Here is a 23,330-nt window from a genome sequence, read left to right as displayed (position 1 = left end):
GATAGATGCATTCCAATGATAAGGAGGATGCTGGATAGATACATCCCAATGATGAGGAGGACGCTGGATAGATACATCCCAATGATGAGGAAGATGCTGGATAGATGCATCCCAATGATGAGGAGGATGCTGGATAGATACATCCCAATGATGAGGAGGATGCTGGATAGATACATCCCAATGATGAGGAGGATGCTGGATAGGTACATCCCAATAAGGAGGAGGATGCTGGATAGATGCATCCCAATGATGAGGAATATGCTGGATAGATACATCCCAATGATGAGGAGGATGTTGGATAGATGCATTCCAATGATGAGGTGGATGCTGGATAGATACATCCCAATGATGAGGACGCTGGATAGATACATCCCAATGATGAGGAAGATGCTGGATAGATGCATCCCAATGATGAGGAGGATGCTGGATAGATACATCCCAATGATGAGGAGGATGCTGGATAGATACATCCCAATGAGGAGGAGGATGCTGGATAGATACATCCCAATGATGAGGAGGATGCTGGATAGATACATTCCAATGATGAGGATGCTGGATATATACATCCCAATGACGATGAGGATGCAGGATATATAAATCGCAATTACGAGGATGTTGGGTAGATACATCCCAATGTCGAGGAGGATGCTGGATAGATACATCCCAATGATGAGGAGGATGCTGGATAGATACATCCCAATGATGAGGATGCTGGATAGATACATCCCAATGATGAGGCGGATGCTGGATAGATACATCCCAATGATGAGGCTGATGCTGGATAGATACATCCCAATGACGAGGATGCTGGATAGATACATCCCAATGATGAGGAGGATGCTGGATAGATACATCCCAATGATGAGGATGCTGGATAGATACATCCCAATGATGAGGCGGATGCTGGATAGATACATCCCAATGATGAGGCTGATGCTGGATAGATACATCCCAATGACGAGGATGCTGGATAGATACATCCCAATGAACAGGAGGATGCTGGATAGATACATCCCAATGATGAGGAGGATGCTGGAAAGATACATCCCAATGAGGAAGTGGATGCTGGATAGATACATCCCAATGACGAGGATGCTGGATAGATGCATCCCAATGATGAGGTGGATGCCGGATAGATACATCCGAATGACGAAGTGGATGCTGGATAGCTACATCCCAATGATGAGGATGCTGGATAGATACATCCCAATGACGAGGAGGATGCTGGACAGATACATCCCAATGATGAGGCGGATGCTGGATAGATACATCCCAATGAAGAGGAGGATGCTGGATAGATACATGCGAATGTCGAGGAGGATGCTGGATAGATGCATCCCAATGATGAGGATGCTGGATATATACATCCCAATGACAAGGATGCAGGATAGATACATTCCAATGACGATGAGGATGCTGGATATATAAATCGCAATGACGAGGATGTTGGATAGATACATCCCAATGACGAGGAGGATGCTGGATAGATACATCCCAATGACGATTAGGATGCTGGATAGATACATCCCAATGACGAGGAGGATGCTGGATAGATACATCCCAATGACGAGGAGGATGCTGGATAGATACATCACAATGACGATGAGGATGCTGGATAGATACATCCCAATGAAGAGGAGGATGCTGGGTAAATACATCCCAATGATGAGGAGGATGCTGGATTGATAGATCCCAATGATGAGGAGGATGCTGGATAGATACATCCCAATGACGAGGATGCTGGATAGATACATCCCAATGACGAGGAGGATGCTGGATAGATACATCCCAATGACGAGGATGCTGGATGGATACATCCCAATGACGAGAAGGATGCTGGATAGATACATCCCAATGACGAGGAGGATGCTGGATAGATACATTCCAATGATGAGGAGGATGCTGGATAGATACATCCCAATGACGAGAAGGATGCTGGAAAGAGACATCCCAATGATGAGAAGGATGCTGGATAGATACATCCCAATGATGAGGAGGATGCTGGATAGATACATCCGAATGCCGAGGAGGATGCTGGATAGAAACATTCCACTGACGAGGAGGATGCTGGATAGATACATCCCAATGACGATGAGGATGCTGGATATATAAATCCCAATGACGAGGATGTTGGATAGATACATCCCAATGACGAGGAGGATGCTGGAGAGATACATCACAATGACGAGGATGCTGGATACATCGCAATGATGAGGAGGATGCTGGATAGATACATCCCAATGACCAGGAGGATGCTGGATAGATACATCACAATGACGATGAGGATGCTGGATAGATACATCCCAAAGACGAGGAGGATGCTGGATAGATACATCCCAATGACGAGGAGGATGCTGGATAGATACATCCCAATGACGAGGATGCTGGATAGATACATCCCAATGAACAGGAGGATGCTGGATAGATACATCCCAATGATGAGGAGGATGCTGGATAGATACATGCGAATGTCGAGGAGGATGCTGGATAGATACATCCCAATGACGAGGAGGATGCTGGATAGATACATCCCAATGACGAGGATGCTGGATAGATACATCCCAATGAATAGGAGGATGCTGGATAGATACATCCCAATGATGAGGAGGATGCTGGATAGGTACATCCCAATGATGAGGTGGATGCTGGATAGATACATCCGAATGACCAAGTGGATGCTGGATAGATACATCCCAATGATGAGGATGCTGGATAGATACATCCCAATGACGAGGAGGGTGCTGGATAGATACATCCCAATGATGAGGCGGATGCTGGATAGATACATCCCAATGATGAGGAGGATGCTGGATAGATACATGCGAATGTCGAGGAGGATGCTGGATAGATACATCCCAATGATGAGGAAGATGCTGGATAGATACATCCCAATGATGAGGAGGATGTTGGATAGATGCATTCCAATGATAAGGAGGATGCTGGATAGATACATCCCAATGATGAGGAGGACGCTGGATAGATACATCCCAATGATGAGGAAGATGCTGGATAGATGCATCCCAATGATGAGGAGGATGCTGGATAGATACATCCCAATGATGAGGAGGATGCTGGATAGATACATCCCAATGATGAGGAGGATGCTGGATAGGTACATCCCAATAAGGAGGAGGATGCTGGATAGATGCATCCCAATGATGAGGAATATGCTGGATAGATACATCCCAATGATGAGGAGGATGTTGGATAGATGCATTCCAATGATGAGGTGGATGCTGGATAGATACATCCCAATGATGAGGACGCTGGATAGATACATCCCAATGATGAGGAAGATGCTGGATAGATGCATCCCAATGATGAGGAGGATGCTGGATAGATACATCCCAATGATGAGGAGGATGCTGGATAGATACATCCCAATGAGGAGGAGGATGCTGGATAGATACATCCCAATGATGAGGAGGATGCTGGATAGATACATTCCAATGATGAGGATGCTGGATATATACATCCCAATGACGATGAGGATGCAGGATATATAAATCGCAATTACGAGGATGTTGGGTAGATACATCCCAATGTCGAGGAGGATGCTGGATAGATACATCCCAATGATGAGGAGGATGCTGGATAGATACATCCCAATGATGAGGATGCTGGATAGATACATCCCAATGATGAGGCGGATGCTGGATAGATACATCCCAATGATGAGGCTGATGCTGGATAGATACATCCCAATGACGAGGATGCTGGATAGATACATCCCAATGATGAGGAGGATGCTGGATAGATACATCCCAATGATGAGGATGCTGGATAGATACATCCCAATGATGAGGCGGATGCTGGATAGATACATCCCAATGATGAGGCTGATGCTGGATAGATACATCCCAATGACGAGGATGCTGGATAGATACATCCCAATGAACAGGAGGATGCTGGATAGATACATCCCAATGATGAGGAGGATGCTGGAAAGATACATCCCAATGAGGAAGTGGATGCTGGATAGATACATCCCAATGACGAGGATGCTGGATAGATGCATCCCAATGATGAGGTGGATGCCGGATAGATACATCCGAATGACGAAGTGGATGCTGGATAGCTACATCCCAATGATGAGGATGCTGGATAGATACATCCCAATGACGAGGAGGATGCTGGACAGATACATCCCAATGATGAGGCGGATGCTGGATAGATACATCCCAATGAAGAGGAGGATGCTGGATAGATACATGCGAATGTCGAGGAGGATGCTGGATAGATGCATCCCAATGATGAGGATGCTGGATATATACATCCCAATGACAAGGATGCAGGATAGATACATTCCAATGACGATGAGGATGCTGGATATATAAATCGCAATGACGAGGATGTTGGATAGATACATCCCAATGACGAGGAGGATGCTGGATAGATACATCCCAATGACGATTAGGATGCTGGATAGATACATCCCAATGACGAGGAGGATGCTGGATAGATACATCCCAATGACGAGGAGGATGCTGGATAGATACATCACAATGACGATGAGGATGCTGGATAGATACATCCCAATGAAGAGGAGGATGCTGGGTAAATACATCCCAATGATGAGGAGGATGCTGGATTGATAGATCCCAATGATGAGGAGGATGCTGGATAGATACATCCCAATGACGAGGATGCTGGATAGATACATCCCAATGACGAGGAGGATGCTGGATAGATACATCCCAATGACGAGGATGCTGGATGGATACATCCCAATGACGAGAAGGATGCTGGATAGATACATCCCAATGACGAGGAGGATGCTGGATAGATACATTCCAATGATGAGGAGGATGCTGGATAGATACATCCCAATGACGAGAAGGATGCTGGAAAGAGACATCCCAATGATGAGAAGGATGCTGGATAGATACATCCCAATGATGAGGAGGATGCTGGATAGATACATCCGAATGCCGAGGAGGATGCTGGATAGAAACATTCCACTGACGAGGAGGATGCTGGATAGATACATCCCAATGACGATGAGGATGCTGGATATATAAATCCCAATGACGAGGATGTTGGATAGATACATCCCAATGACGAGGAGGATGCTGGAGAGATACATCCCAATGACGAGGATGCTGGATACATCGCAATGATGAGGAGGATGCTGGATAGATACATCCCAATGACCAGGAGGATGCTGGATAGATACATCACAATGACGATGAGGATGCTGGATAGATACATCCCAAAGACGAGGAGGATGCTGGATAGATACATCCCAATGACGAGGAGGATGCTGGATAGATACATCCCAATGACGAGGATGCTGGATAGATACATCCCAATGAACAGGAGGATGCTGGATAGATACATCCCAATGATGAGGAGGATGCTGGATAGATACATGCGAATGTCGAGGAGGATGCTGGATAGATGCATCCCAATGATGAGGATGCTGGATATATACATCCCAATGACAAGGATGCAGGATAGATACATTCCAATGACGATGAGGATGCTGGATATATAAATCGCAATGACGAGGATGTTGGATAGATACATCCCAATGACGAGGAGGATGCTGGATAGATACATCCCAATGACGATTAGGATGCTGGATAGATACATCCCAATGACGAGGAGGATGCTGGATAGATACATCCCAATGACGAGGAGGATGCTGGATAGATACATCACAATGACGATGAGGATGCTGGATAGATACATCCCAATGAAGAGGAGGATGCTGGGTAAATACATCCCAATGATGAGGAGGATGCTGGATTGATAGATCCCAATGATGAGGAGGATGCTGGATAGATACATCCCAATGACGAGGATGCTGGATAGATACATCCCAATGACGAGGAGGATGCTGGATAGATACATCCCAATGACGAGGATGCTGGATGGATACATCCCAATGACGAGAAGGATGCTGGATAGATACATCCCAATGACGAGGAGGATGCTGGATAGATACATTCCAATGATGAGGAGGATGCTGGATAGATACATCCCAATGACGAGAAGGATGCTGGAAAGAGACATCCCAATGATGAGAAGGATGCTGGATAGATACATCCCAATGATGAGGAGGATGCTGGATAGATACATCCGAATGCCGAGGAGGATGCTGGATAGAAACATTCCACTGACGAGGAGGATGCTGGATAGATACATCCCAATGACGATGAGGATGCTGGATATATAAATCCCAATGACGAGGATGTTGGATAGATACATCCCAATGACGAGGAGGATGCTGGAGAGATACATCCCAATGACGAGGATGCTGGATACATCGCAATGATGAGGAGGATGCTGGATAGATACATCCCAATGACCAGGAGGATGCTGGATAGATACATCACAATGACGATGAGGATGCTGGATAGATACATCCCAAAGACGAGGAGGATGCTGGATAGATACATCCCAATGACGAGGAGGATGCTGGATAGATACATCCCAATGACGAGGATGCTGGATAGATACATCCCAATGAACAGGAGGATGCTGGATAGATACATCCCAATGATGAGGAGGATGCTGGATAGGTACATCCCAATGATGAGGTGGATGCTGGATAGATACATCCGAATGACCAATTGGATGCTGGATAGATACATCCCAATGATGAGGATGCTGGATAGATACATCCCAATGACGAGGAGGGTGCTGGATAGATACATCCCAATGATGAGGCGGATGCTGGATAGATACATCCCAATGATGAGGAGGATGCTGGATAGATACATGCGAATGTCGAGGAGGATGCTGGATAGATACATCCCAATGATGAGGAAGATGCTGGATAGATACATCCCAATGATGAGGAGGATGTTGGATAGATGCATTCCAATGATAAGGAGGATGCTGGATAGATACATCCCAATGATGAGGAGGACGCTGGATAGATACATCCCAATGATGAGGAAGATGCTGGATAGATGCATCCCAATGATGAGGAGGATGCTGGATAGATACATCCCAATGATGAGGACGCTGTATAGATACATCCCAATGATGAGGAAGATGCTGGATAGATGCATCCCAATGATGAGGAGGATGCTGGATAGATACATCCCAATGATGAGGAGGATGCTGGATAGATACATCCCAATGAGGAGGAGGATGCTGGATAGATACATCCCAATGATGAGGAGGATGCTGGATAGATACATTCCAATGATGAGGATGCTGGATATATACATCCCAATGACAAGGATGCTGGATAGATACATCCCAATGACGATGAGGATGCAGGATATATAAATCGCAATTACGAGGATGTTGGGTAGATACATCCCAATGTCGAGGAGGATGCTGGATAGATACATCCCTATGACGAGGATGCTGGATAGATACATCGCAATGATGAGGAGGATGCTGGATAGATACATCGCAATGACGATGAGGATGCCGGATAGATACATCCCAATGACCAGGGGGATGCTGGATAGATACATCACAATGACGATTAGGATGCTGGATAGATACATCCCAATGACGAGGAGGATGCTGGATAGATACATCCCAATGACGAGGAGGATGCTGGATAGATACATCACAATGACGATGAGGATGCTGGATTGATAGATCCCAATGATGAGGAGGATGCTGGATAGATACATCCCAATGATGAGGATGCTGGATACATACATCCCAATGATGAGGCGGATGCTGGATAGATACATCCCAATGATGAGGCGGATGCTGGATAGATACATCCCAATGATGAGGCTGATGCTGGATAGATACATCCCAATGACGAGGATGCTGGATAGATACAACCCAATGACGAGGAGGATGCTGGATAGATACATCCCAATGACGAGGATGCTGGATAGATACATCCCAATGACGAGAAGGATGCTGGATAGATACATCCCAATGACGAGGAGGATGCTGGATAGATACATTCCAATGATGAGGAGGATGCTGGATAGATACATCCCAATGACGAGAAGGATGCTGGAAAGAGACATCCCAATGATGAGAAGGATGCTGGATAGATACATCCCAATGATGAGGAGGATGCTGGATAGATATATCCCAATGACGAGGAGGATGCTGGATAGATACATCCCAATGATGAGGCGGATGCTTGATAGATACATCCCTATGACGAGGAGGATGCTGGATAGATACATCACAATGAGGAGGAGGATGCTGGATAGATACATCCCAATGATGAGGAGGATGCTGGATAGATACATCCCAATGAGGAGGAGGATGCTGGATAGATACATCCCAATGATGAGGAGGATGCTGGATAGATACATTCCAATGATGAGGAGGATGCTGGATAGATACATCCCAATGACGAGAAGGATGCTGGAAAGAGACATCCCAATGATGAGAAGGATGCTGGATAGATACATCCCAATGATGAGGAGGATGCTGGATAGATACATCCCAATGACGAGGAGGATGCTGGATAGATACATCCCAATGATGAGGCGGATGCTGGATAGATACATCCCTATGACGAGGAGGATGCTGGATAGATACATCCCAATGAGGAGGAGGATGCTGGATAGATACATCCCAATGATGAGGAGGATGCTGGATAGATACATCCCAATGAGGAGGAGGATGCTGGATAGATACATCCCAATGAAGAGGCTGATGCTGGATAGATACATCCCAATGACGAGGATGCTGGATACATACATCCCAATGATGAGGCGGATGCTGGATAGATACATCCCAATGATGAGGCTGATGCTGGATAGATACATCCCAATGACGAGGATGCTGGATAGATACATCCCAATGACGAGGAGGATGCTGGATAGATACATCCCAATGAGGAGGAGGATGCTGGAGAGATACATCCCAATGACGAGGATGCTGGATACATCGCAATGATGAGGAGGATGCTGGATAGATACATCCCAATGACGAGGATGCTGGATAGATACATCCCAATGACGAGGAGGATGCTGGATAGATACATCCCAATGAGGAGGAGGATGCTGGAGAGATACATCCCAATGACGAGGATGCTGGATACATCGCAATGATGAGGAGGATGCTGGATAGATACATCCCAATGACCAGGAGGATGCTGGATAGATACATCACAATGACGATGAGGATGCTGGATAGATACATCCCAAAGACGAGGAGGATGCTGGATAGATACATCCCAATGACGAGGAGGATGCTGGATAGATACATCCCAATGACGAGGATGCTGGATAGATACATCGCAATGAACAGGAGGATGCTGGATAGATACATCCCAATGATGAGGAGGATGCTGGATAGGTACATCCCAATGATGAGGTGGATGCTGGATAGATACATCCGAATGACCAAGTGGATGCTGGATAGATACATCCCAATGATGAGGATGCTGGATAGATACATCCCAATGACGAGGAGGGTGCTGGATAGATACATCCCAATGATGAGGCGGATGCTGGATAGATACATCCCAATGATGAGGAGGATGCTGGATAGATACATGCGAATGTCGAGGAGGATGCTGGATAGATACATCCCAATGATGAGGAAGATGCTGGATAGATACATCCCAATGATGAGGAGGATGTTGGATAGATGCATTCCAATGATAAGGAGGATGCTGGATAGATACATCCCAATGATGAGGAGGACGCTGGATAGATACATCCCAATGATGAGGAAGATGCTGGATAGATGCATCCCAATGATGAGGAGGATGCTGGATAGATACATCCCAATGATGAGGAGGATGCTGGATAGGTACATCCCAATGAGGAGGAGGATGCTGGATAGATGCATCCCAATGATGAGGAATATGCTGGATAGATACATTCCAATGATGAGGAGGATGCTGGATAGATACATCCCAATGACGAGAAGGATGCTGGAAAGAGACATCCCAATGATGAGAAGGATGCTGGATAGATACATCCCAATGATGAGGAGGATGCTGGATAGATACATCCCAATGACGAGGAGGATGCTGGATAGATACATCCCAATGATGAGGCGGATGCTGGATAGATACATCCCTATGACGAGGAGGATGCTGGATAGATACATCCCAATGAGGAGGAGGATGCTGGATAGATACATCCCAATGATGAGGAGGATGCTGGATAGATACATCCCAATGAGGAGGAGGATGCTGGATAGATACATCCCAATGATGAGGCTGATGCTGGATAGATACATCCCAATGACGAGGATGCTGGATACATACATCCCAATGATGAGGCGGATGCTGGATAGATACATCCCAATGATGAGGCTGATGCTGGATAGATACATCCCAATGACGAGGATGCTGGATAGATACATCCCAATGACGAGGAGGATGCTGGATAGATACATCCCAATGACGAGGATGCTGGATAGATACATCCCAATGACGAGAAGGATGCTGGATAGATACATCCCAATGACGAGGAGGATGCTGGATAGATACATTCCAATGATGAGGAGGATGCTGGATAGATACAACCCAATGACGAGAAGGATGCTGGAAAGAGACATCCCAATGATGAGAAGGATGCTGGATAGATACATCCCAATGATGAGGAGGATGCTGGATAGATATATCCCAATGATGAAGATGCTGGATAGATACATCCCAATGATGAGGAGGATGCTGGATAGATACATTCCAATGATGAGGAAGATGCTGGATAGATACATTCCATTGATGAGGTGGATGCTGGATAGATGCATCCCAATGATGAGGAAGATGCTGGATAGATACATCCCAATGATGAGGAGGATGCTGGATAGATACATCCCAATGATGAGGAAGATGCTGGATAGGTACATCCCAATGATGAGGAAGATGCTGGATAGATACATCCCAATGATGAGGAGGATGCTGGATAGATATATCCCAATGATGAAGATGCTGGATAGATACATCCCAATGATGAGGAGGATGCTGGATAGATACATTCTAATGATGAGGAAGATGCTGGATAGATACATCCCAATGATGAGGAAGATGCTGGATAGATACATCCCAATGACGTGGAGGATGCTGGCTAGATGCATCCCAATGATGAGGTGGATGCTGGATAGATACATCCCAATGATGAGGAAGATGCTGAATAGATACATCCCAATGACGAGGAAGTCCAGCAAAAGGTGGATGAGATGACTGTGGCTGACAAGGAGAGTCAAAAATTACAGAAAAGGAATAGGCAGGGCAAATGGAGCAAAAAATAACGGGAGGTGAAAAAACTAGGATGCTTTTGAGATCCAACAGAATGCAATTAAAAAAGCCATAAGGAGCGAAAAATGAAATATGTAGGAATGCTTGCCAATAATATAAAGTGGATACAATTTTTTAATATAAAAAGAATGAGAGAGAGGTGCGAGTGGATATTGGACCATTGGAATATGAAGCTGAACAGTAGTAATGGGGGTAACAAAGAAATGTCAGAAGAACGAAATAAGAATGTTGCATCAGTCTTCATTTTGTATGACGGTAGCAGCATGCCAGAAATTTAAGAGTGAGAGCAGAAGTGAGTGCAGTTGCTATTAATAAGAGGAATGTGTTTGGGACACTGAACGTTCTGAAGTTAGATAAATCTCCCACACCCTAGGGTTCTGAACAATGGAGCTGAGAAAATTGTGTAGGCATTAGTAATGATTCTTCAAGAATCATTCGAATTTGGTATGTTTCAGTTGGACAGGGAAATTTCAATTATCACGCCACTCTTGAAGAAGAGGGCAGAGGCAGAAGAAAGGAAACTTAGGCCTGATAGCCTGACCTCTGTGGGTGGCAAGATGTTAGAGCCTGTTATTAAGGATGAGGTTTTGGGGTACTTGTTGGCACATGACAAGATACACAAAAGTCAGCATTGTTTCCTCCAAGGGAAATCTTGCTTTACAAATCTGTTGGAATCCTTTGAGGAATTAATAGGATAGACAAAGGAGAGTCAGTGGGTGGTGTACACATAAACTTCCAACAGGGCTTTGACAAGGTGCTGTACCTGAGGCTGCATTACAAGGTACAGTAAAGATACAAGCATGAATAGAAGGTTGGCTGACTCACAGGAAACAAACAATTGGGGATAAATGGGCATTTTCTGGTTGGTTGCTGGTGACCAGTGGTGTTCCAAAAATGTCGGTGTTGGAACTGCCCCTTTTCACATTTTATGCCATGTGGCCAAATTTGTGAACAATATGAAGATAAGTATTGGGACAGTTGGTGTTGTGGAAGCAGTTATCTCCTTTTATACACAGCAACCTGACCTGCCCGAGTAAGGCACAGAAAGATAGAGCTGGTGGGGTTGGGGTGCAGGACACAGAATCAGAGTGACAGACAAAAGTGGAGAGCAACCCTTCATAAGAACATAAGAAATAGGAGCAGAAGTAGGCCATCCAGCCTATCGAGCCTGCCCCACCATTCAACAAGATCATGGCTGATCTGTCTGTAAAGTCAGCTCCATCTACCTGCATTTTCCCCATAGCCCTTAATTCCCTTACTGCGTAAAAACCTATCTAACTGTTTCTTAAATATATTTAGTGAGAATGCCTCAACTGCTTCCCTGGTGAGAGAATTCCACAGATTCACCACACTCTGGGAAGAACAGTTTCTCCTCATCTCTGTCATAAATCTTCTCCCCTGAATCTTGAGGCAATGTCCCCTAGTTCTAGTCTCACCTACCAATAGAAACAACTCTCCTACTTCTATCTTGTATATATCTTTCAAAATTTTGTATGTTTCTATAAAATCCCCTCTCATTCTTCTGAACTCCAGACAGTATAGTCCCAGGGGACTCAATCTCGCCTCATAAGTTCACCCCTTCATCCCTGGAATCAACCTGGTAAACCTCTGCACTGCCCCCAAAGCCAGTATATCCTTCCTCAAGCATGGAGACCACTCTGCACACAGTACTCCAGGTGCGGCCTCACCAGTACTCTGAACAGTTGCAGCATGACCTCCCTGCTCTTGAATTCAATCCCTCTGGCAATGAAGGCCCACATTCCATTTGCTTTCTTAATAACCTGCTGTATCTGCAAGCCAACTTTTTGCGATTCATGAACAAGCACTCCCAAGTCCCTCTGCACAACAGCATGCTGCAATCTTTCACTATTTACATAATAATCTGCTCTTCACTTTTTCCTTCCGAAGTGGATGATCTCATATTTAGCAACATTATATTCCATCTGCCAGACTTAGGCCCACTCACTTAACTCCCTCTGCAGGCTCTGCACATCCTCTGCACAATTTGTTTTTCTACTTAGTTTAATGCCATCAGAAAACTGTGCTATGTTACACTCAGTCCCCCCTTCCAAAGCATCAATGTAAATGGTAAACAGCTGCGGGCCCAGTACTGACCCCTGCGGCACCCCACTCACCACTGACTGCCAACTGGAGAAACACCCATTTATACCAACTCTCTGCCATCGCTCAGTTAACCAATCTACTATCCATGTCAATATACTTCCTCTGACTCCATGCATCCATATCTTATTTGTAAGGCTCTTGAGCAGCACCTTATCGAACGCCTTCTGGAAATCCAAGTATACAACATCCACCTGTTCCCCTCCATCCACTGCACTCGTTATATCCTTAAAGAACTTGGAGTTTGTCAAACAGGACTTGCAGCTCCTCCTCCACATTAACACAACTACAAATGGTCAATAGTTTACGCACAGCAGTCTAGACAATCTCTCGAGTACACCGGGTCCACCCTGATTTTATTGACCCCAGCTCTGTTCAGGAATTATAAGAAATAATGTTCCATTCTATGATCAAACATCTGAGGAGCTTGATGAATGTGGGATTGGCCTAAGAACAGTGCAGCACGTCACTTCACACACAGCAGCTAGTGGTCATGGGTGAAGTTGGTCTCACTGTAAAATAGTTCACTATATAACCAGTACAGCACAGAAACAGGCCATCTCGGCCCTTCTGAATGCTTACTCTCACCTAGTCCCACCAACCTGCACTCAGCCCATAACCCTCCATTCCTTTCCTGTCGATATACCTATCCAATTTTACTTTAAATGACAATATTGAACCTGCCTCTACCACTCCTACTGGTAGTTCGTTCCACACAGCTACCACTCTCTGAGTAAAGAAGTTCCCCCTTGTGTTCCCCAAAACTTTTGCCCCTTAACTCTCAACTCATGTCCTCTTGTTTGAATTTCCCCTACTCTCAATGGAAAAAGCCTATCCACGTCAACTCTATCTATCCCCCTCATAATTTTAAATACCTCTATCAAGTCCCCCCTCAACCTTCTATGCTCCAAAGAATAAAGACCTAACTTGTTCAACCTTTCTCTGTAACTTAGGTGCTGAAACCCAGGTAACATTGTAGTTAATCTCCTCTATACTCTCTCTACTTTGTTGACATCTTTCCTATAATTTGGTGACCAGAACTGTACACAATACTCCAAATTTGGCCCCACCAATGCCTTGTACAATTTTAACATTACATCCCAACTCCTATACTCAATGCTCTGATTTACAAAGGCCAGCATACCAAAAGCTTTCTTCACCACACTATACACATGAGATTCCACCTTCAGGGAACTATGCACCATTATTCCTAGATCACTGTTCTACTGCATTCCTCATTGCCTTACTATTTACCATGTATGTCCTATTTTGATTATTCCTACCAAAATGTAGCACCTCACACTTATCAGCATAGTTGTGGCACAAGAGAGTCAGGAGGAAATGAGAATCTGGTCCAGTAAGTGGCCAGATTTACTAATAGATCAGTGCTTCCAGAACCTTCTGCCACACAGTTAAAGCGGTTTCAGAAGCAAAATGCAGATGGGATCCTCACTGAATACCAAGATAGCAGAGATGTGCTCAGACAGGTGATTAGAAAAGCCAAAAAGGGGGCCATGAATTGTCATTGGTGAGGAACACCAAGGATAATCTCAAGTCATTTTACATGTGTTAGTGGAGGATAAGCAAGGAGAGGGCAGATGAGTTGTGGTTGAAGTCAGAGCAAGTGGCTGAGGTACTAAATGAGTACTTCGAGTCAGTATTTACCGAGGAGAAGGAAATAGAGGATAGTGAAAACAGAGCGAGGCATGCTAATGAGCTGCGACATGTTGAGATTAAGGAGGAGGCAGTGCTGGGTCTTCTGAACGGCATGACGATGGATAAAACTCCAGGGCCTGATGGCATATATCCTACAATAGTAAAAGAAGCAAGTGAGGAAATTGCTGGGGATTTGACAAGGAACTTTGTGAAGTCACTAGCAACAGGCAAGGTCCTGGAAAACTGCAAAAGGACAATGTATTGCCTTTGTCCAAGAAGGGAAATGAGGATAATCCAGGTAATTATAGGTAGGGAAGTTGTTGGAGAGGATACTGAGGGACAGGATTGATGCACATTTGGAAAGGCAGGTCCTGCTTGGGGACAGTCAGTATGGCTTTTTGTAGGCTTGCCATCCCTAACAAACCTGATCAGCTTTTTGAGGTGGTGAATTTGTACTTGATGAGGGAAACACAATGGATGTTATCGACATGGATCTTATTAAGGCATTGAATAAGGTTCCTCATGCCAAGTTGATTCAAAAGATAAAGATGCCTGGGATCCAGAGTGAATTGCAAGTTTGGTTTGGGAGCTTTCTTGCCCAGAGAAGACAAGCTGTTATTCTGTCTTGAGGTCCATGACCTGTGGCGTTGCATAGAGATCAGCGCTGTAAGCTCGTGTTTCTGATAGACAGTATATTGAGGATTTGGATGAAAATGTAGATGTGTGGCTTAGCAAGAGTGGAGATGATACCCAGAGTCCTCATGAGGGGACTATTAGTAACTTTAAATTCCTTTGCTTTACCCTATTAGAGGAACTCTCATGGGACCAGCACACGTGTCACTACAAAGAAGGCACAGAAACACTTCTAATTTCTTTGAAGTTTGTGCAGATTAACCAGTGATGAAGCTGTATAGATGTACAATGGAGATCATCCTGACTGGTTCACCAGGATGCTGATGGGATTAGAGTACAGGAGCCCGAAGGAAATGTTGGACTGACTTGTGTGTTTTCCCGGAACATCAGTGCCAAGGGGAGACCGTATGGTTGGATTTGAAATTATTAGAGGGAGGGATAGTATAGATAGTCAGAATCTTTTCTCCAAGGTAGAAATATCAAATACCAGAGGACCTAGTTTTAAGGATGGATAGTAGTGGAAACAGGCAGTTACCTGCAGGAAAGATGTTAAGATGATTGACAAGAGTCAGAGGAAATGTACAAGGGTGATGCTGCCAATTGAACACCTGAATTCTAAGGAAGAATTAAATTTTGTACCCCGGAGCCTATAAGAACGAGCGGAAATTTGACAGGGGTAAACAGAAGGTTATAGATCGGGTGACTGAACATAGGCATTGTAATGTGACAATCTGTTTCATCTTACAGCTATTACAGGGTCATGGCTGCAGGGTGACTGAGACTGGGACCTCAGTATTCCAGGATATTGAACAATCCACACCTCTCCCATGGATGGTCTGAAGCCAGGATGTGAATGAAGGGAGCTGGTCATGGGCCCAGCAACTACACGCAGAGCTGCAGAAGCTCCAAAGAACTCATCCCTGGGGGAGGATGGATCCACCATGAAGCTTGGCTACACTTGGGGTCAACTTGAATGACTGGCACAGCGCAGTTGTCTCTGGTGAGCTACCATCAGTGGTTGTGCCCCCGTGGGAGTGATGGAGTTTAACTAACTAACTAACAATGTTCCACACGAATCAGCAGAAGAGAAAAGAGAGGGTGTCCTTGTTCATTATGTGTTGGTGAGATGTGATGTACATGTAGGAACAATGAACAGCAGGAAAGACAATGTAGGTGGTAGTGCTCTGTACATCCACATGTTGCCTCTCCATGGGGCACAAAGTGCCAAGGGCTGGAGGTAGACCACTGGTGCTCTGTACATCCACATGTTGCCTCTCCATGACATGTTGCCTCTCCATGGGGTACAAAGTGCCAAGGGCTGAAGGTAGACCACTGGTGCTGTGTACATCCACATGTTGCCTCTCCATGGGGCACAAAAGAACACTTTAGGAAGCAGTGACAAGAGACTCAGTAGCAGAAAAGTGGCAGGAAATTACGGTAAGTTAAACAATACTGTGAACTTTTCAACACAGTGCAATAATTTGCAACGGTCACCATCATGAGAGGAAACCTAATGGGGCTGAAAAACAAACTACTCCAGGTCCCAAAGATCTGCATTCATGGGTTTTACAGAAAGTGGCTGGAGAGAAAGTGGAGATAAAAGTTGAACCTTGTCAGAACTCACTGTTTTCCAGAAAGGTCCCAGTGAAGTGGGGGAAAGGTGTCTGCTTTGTCCAAGAAAGGTAGAAGACAAAAGTAGGTAACTCTTGCCCTGTTAACTTCACGTCTGTTGGCAAGCTGCTGGAGGTTCAGAATGAGAATCACAGACACATCAGCACAAGCAGCAGCAATTCAGTAACATAGAAGAATAACTAAATAAATTACAGTATAGTTATATTGATATAGATTAAAATCATGAAATAATATATTAATACAAGTAAGGTAGTGTTCACAGGTTCAATGTCCATTTAGGAATTGGATGGCAGAAGGGCAGAAGCTGTTCTTCAATCACTGAATCTGTGCCTTCAGGCTTTTGTACCTCCTACCTGAAGATAACAATGTGAAAAAGGCATGCCCTGAGTGTTGGAGGTCCTTAATAATGGACGCTGCCTTTCTGAGACAATGCTCCATGAAGATGTCCTGGGTACATTATAGCCCAGTACCCAAGATGAATCTGATCAAATTTATGACCCTCTGCTTCTTTCGGTTCTGTGCAGTAGCTCCCCCATACCAGACAGTGATGAGGCCCGTCGGAACGTTCTCCACTGTACATCTGTAGAAATTTTTGAGTGCTTTTGTTGACATAGCAGATCCCTTTAAACCCCCAATGAAGGATAGTCACAGTCTTGCCGTCTTTATAGCTGCATCGGTATGTCGGGGCAAGGTTGGGTCCTCAAAAAACTTGACAGCCTGGAACTTGAAACTGCTCACTCTCTCTGTTTCTGCCCCCCCCCCCAAGGATTGGTCTGCATTCTGTTGTTTTACCCTTCTTTTCGTCTTACTGGCATTAAGTGCAAGGTTGTTGCTGTGACAGCACTCCGCTAGTTGGTATATCTCACTCCTGTATGCCCTCTCGTCTCCACCTGAGATTCTACCAATAACAGTTGTATCATTAGCACATTTATAGATGATATTTGATCTATGCCGAGCCACACAGTCATGGGTATATAGAGAGTAGAGCAGTGGGCCAAGCACACACTGCTAAGGTGCACCAGTGTTGATTGTCAGCGAGGAGGAGACATTATCACCAATCCACACAGATTGTGGTCTTTCAGTTTGGAAGTCAAGGATCAAATTGCAGAGGGAGGTACAGGTGCCCAGATTCTGTAACTTCTCATTCAGGATTGTGGGAATGATTGTGTTAAATGCTGAGCTACAGTCAATGAACAGGAGTTTGTGATTTATGAAGAAGTAAGAAGTCATTTAGAGACGTTTAATGTCATCAAACCAAGTCAACGTGGTTCAGATTTGTATTGTTGCACTACATGGCAACAGGTGTTTTGACACATCTGGTTAAGAACCAGCACTGACTCCGGAGATGGCGGCTTGGAGAAAGAGGCGGAGTGTAGCAGTGACCGAGCTCAGAATATGGAGTGAGTGGGAAAGGAGAGGCCATTCCTGAGCTGGGATGTATAGGGTTGTGAAGGCGGGGTGGGAAGGAGCTGCTGGTGACGTGCATTGCTGTTTCTGCTATTCATACCTGGAGGGAAATCCCTGTTTAATGCCAGTTCTTTGTTCTTGCTGGACACAGAACCGGACAGTTTAACAAAGAGCAGCTGTTACAGGTTCCTGGAGAGAAATTTATGCTGGGGCTGTTTAGCTCCAGCTGTGTGGGAGAGGTTAGCAGAAATGAGAGCTGTGTCTATCTGCCTGCACCACCATCGGTTCCATTCCCAGATCGGAGACGGGGATGTAGCGGGGTGTGTCCGCCCCTCCCTTAGTGTGGAGCTGCCTCATCTGCTAGGCTGATGCTGAGAACTGCAGCCCTACAGCGACCTTCCACTCTGGCACTGGCTGCACCACCTCTCCTTCCCACAGGGAAAGTACCCCTGCCTTTCCCTCCACAGACCCATGAATAAAAGTTCCATGTGAGGTCCTTAACGCATATTTCTCATGCATTTACTGTGGAAAAGGACATGGATATCAGGGATAGAGATGTCTTCAGGGAAGAGCATACTACAGTAGAGAAAGTGCATTGTTGTTTACCTAGAAACAGAAAACCTACAGCACAATCCAGGCCCATCAGCCCACAATGCTGTGCCGAACATGTACTTACCTTAGAAATTTCCCAGGGTTACACAGAGCCCTCTGTTTTTCAAAGCTCCACATACCTATCCGGAGCCCCTTAAAAGACCCCATTTTATCTGCCTCCTCCAACACCGTCACTGGCAGCCCATCCCACACACTCACCACTCCTTGCGCAAAAAAACTTACCCCTGACATCTCCCCTGTACCTACTTCCAAGCACCTTAAACCTGTGCCCTTGGTCTTAGTCATTTCAGCCCTGGGGAAAAAGACTACCCACACGATCAATGCCTCTCATCATCTTATACACAGCTATCAGGTCACCTCTCATCCTCTGTCGCTCCGAGGAGAAAAGGCTGTGATCGCTCACCTAATCTCATAAGTCACGCTCCCCAATCCAGGCAACATCCTTGTAAATCTCCTCTGCACCCTTTCTATGGCTTCCACATCCTTCCTGTAGTAAGGTGACGAGAACTGAGCACAGTACTCCAAGTGGGGTCTGACCAGGGTCCTATATAGCTGTAACATTACATCTCTGCTCTTGAACTCGATTGATGAAGGCCAATGCACCATATGCTTTCTTAACCACAGAGTCAACCTGCACAGCAGCTTTGAGTGTCCTATGGACTCGGACCCCAAGATCCCTCTGATCCTCCACACTGCCAGGAATCTTATCATTAATCCTATATTCTGCCGTCATATTTGACATACAAAAACGAACCACCTCACACTTATCTGGGTTGAACTCCATCTGTCTCTTCTCTGCCCGGTTTTGCATCCTATCAGTGTCCCACTGTAACCTCTGACAGCCCTCCACACTATCCACTACTCGTCCAACCTTTGTGTCACCAGCAAATTTTCTAAACTATCCCTCCACTTCCTAATCCAGGACATTTATAAATGTAACATGCTGTAAGTATTCATTGTTAATGTAATGGCTTCTTTGTAATGTTCACTGCTGAGGTAACGGTTTCTCTTGTTTGGGTTATTGCCGGAGATGACAGGACTGTGGTATGCATGTTAGCCAATAAGAGATTATTACTCTGTCTGGATGGATGTTTTTCGTGCGGTCTTTGTCAAGAGAAGACGCGTGTGGAGAGAGCTGGTAGACTCGTTCTGAGGGTCTGAAAGTCGGCGACACTCGGAGGAGACCGATGGTGGAAGAAGGAGTGAGCTCCAACCAGAAGTTTTAACTTTTCCTTGAATTGGGCCCTTTTTAAAATTTTCATTACTAACCCTATATTCAGATTAAGTTTCATAAAGTTCAATCATTTAATTGCATATGGTGTACTGTCTGATATTTTGCATGGTGGGTTTATGACTGGGCCGTATATTATACAGCATTCGCACAGATGTGATTTCCCAGTTTGGCGGGGCCAAAGGCTGTTTCCCCGAGACGAAGACGAGCTGGGCAAGCCTGAGGGTTACATAAAAATCACAAAAAAGAATTGCTCCCAGAACAGATCCCTGATGCACACCACTGGCCGCTGACCTCCATGCAGAATATGACCCGTCTATAACCAGTCTTTGCCTTCTGTGGGCAAGCAATGTCCCCTTGGATCCCATGTCTCCCTACATTCTCCATAAGCCTTGCATGGGGTACTTTATCAAATGCCTTGCTGAAATCCATATACACTACATCTACTGCTCTACCTTCATCGATGTCACATCCTAAATAAATTCAGTCAGGCTCGTAAGGCACGATCTGCATCTGACAAAGCCATGCTGATTATTTCTAATCATATTATGCCTCTACAAACGTTTATAAATCCTGCCTCTCAGGATCTTCTCCATCAACTTACCGACCAATGAAGTAAGACTCACTGGTCTATAATTTCCTGGGCATCTCTACTCCCTTCATTGAATAAGGGAAGAACATCTGCAACCCTCCAATCCTCCAGAACCACTCTCGTCCCCATTGATGATGCAAAGGAGATTGCCAGAGGCTCAACAATCTCTGATTTAATTGTATAATAGTAGATACTGTAATGCCCTGTGGGCTGTCCAGGTGTATCCGATGACATTATGGCTAGCTAGCGAAGGGACTGCTGAGCCCCTTGTTGAGATAATTGTAGGTAGCCATAGCAGTAGTGGCAGAGGACTGGAGGATGGATTATATTATGCAGTAATTTGAAAAGGCTCAAAGGAAAACCAAACACAAGAAATTGTGCAGTTGCTCTTGAAGGGTCTCGGCCTGAAACGTCGGCTGTTTCCTCGCTGCCTGGCCTGCTGAGTTCCTCCAGCATTCTGTGTATCGCTGCAAGGAAAAGCCTGCGAGCTTCAGACTGGTGAGGCTCGTGTCTGGAAGGAGAGATCATGTGATCCAGGGCAGTGGCTACAATATTGGCCTGGTGGTAGGAGACGAGGTCGTTGTTTAGACTGGAGACCTGTGATCAATGAGATTCAAGTCAGGTCTGCTGCTGCAGTTCATTCATTAAAGACTCGGCAGACAACGTCAATGCCCGGCTCAGCAAATATGCAGATATCACTAAAGTGTGAAAAATGTAACCAGCAATACAACAGGACGGTGGTCAATGAGGTCAGTGATTTGAGTAATGGCAGATAAATGTGAGATAGAAAATAGGTGCAGAAGTAGTCCATTCGGCCCTTCAAGCCCACAAACAAGAACAAGAGATGTTCCTTTGTCATTGACGAACCAGGGCAGAACTGCCGTGGGTATTGGTCGGTCCCTGGGAGTGCTGTAAAACAGAGAGATATCGGGGTGCAGATATCGAATTCCTTCAAAGTGTAAACACAGGTAGGCAGGACGGTGAAGGTGGTGTTTGCCACACTTGCATTCATCGGGAGAGTATTGGGCACTGGACCGTGACGTCACATTACAGCTCTCCCAGCCTTGGGGAAACCACTCTTGGAGCACGGCGTAAAGTTATAGTTGCCCAGTGATCAGAGGGTGATATTAAACTGGAGAGGGTGCAAAAGAGATTTAACAGGAGGCTGTATTGACTGGAACTTTCTCTCCAGAGTGTATGTGACATTAGAGAGGCTTATAAAATAATGGCAGGCATTGATACGGTCAATAGTGAATCTGTTATCTCCAGGGTCATGGAGTTGGAAGCTAGAGAGGAAAAATTTAACTGGGACCCTGAGGAGCAGGTTTTGTTCACAGAATGTGCTGTTTACATGGAACAAACTACTTCCAGTGATGGTATAGGGGGGCACCATTGCAATATCTCTTGGACTGTGGAGAGGGAAGTTTCACAGGGACATGGGCCAAATGTAGGTAACTGACAATGGTTTTGTTTGGCTACTTGGTCAGCATGGATGTGTTGGGCTGAAGGGCCTGTTTCTGTGCTGCATAACTCAGTGACTAGGTCTGTTGCTGTGGTAGAGCGGGAGGGACAGTGTCAGTAGTGAGAAGATTTGGGAGATGTAGACAGGAGAGTGAATCATTTAGGATGGGGCAGATGGAACAGAATGTGGGGAAATGTGAGATTGTGGCGACCACTTTCTGCGCAGGTGAACCAGCTCACAAATAGCCAGCGCGCGGGGAGAGACTTTGGTAATGCACCTCCGATGTCATTTCCGCCCGGAGAGGGCGGGCGCTAGGGATTTAAATGCCAGCGCCGTGAAGTTTGAATAAACTAGTCTCGAAACGACTTACCGACTGCGTGTTGTTATTTCAGGGCTGTGTATAGCACATCGCTACAAGATCACCCATTCCCAGGATCAAACTGTAAAAGTCATTTCCACATAGGATGTTCAGAGGGACCTGGGCGTCCTTGTAAACAAATCACTTGAGTTAACATGCAGATACAACAAGTAATGAGAGAGGCAAACAGTATTTTGTCCTGTGATCCAGGAGGAGTGGAGAAGAGGGATACAGATGTCTCACTGGGATTCTATAGGGCCCTGGTGAGAGCGCACCTGAGACCTGCTCTGCCATTTCATCATCACTGATCAATTTTTCCATTTAGGCCCAATCTCTTGCCTTCCCTGGTATCCCTTCATGCCCTGACCAATCAAGGATCTATGAATCTCTGCCTATACCCAGTGATTTGGCCTCCACAGCTGCCTGTGGCTGAAAATTCCACCGATTCAGCACTCTCTGGCT

The sequence above is a fragment of the Hypanus sabinus genome, chromosome 31, assembly GCF_030144855.1.
Source record: "Hypanus sabinus isolate sHypSab1 chromosome 31, sHypSab1.hap1, whole genome shotgun sequence".
NCBI lineage: Eukaryota > Metazoa > Chordata > Chondrichthyes > Myliobatiformes > Dasyatidae > Hypanus > Hypanus sabinus.
Note: the sequence above shows the minus strand (reverse complement) of the source record.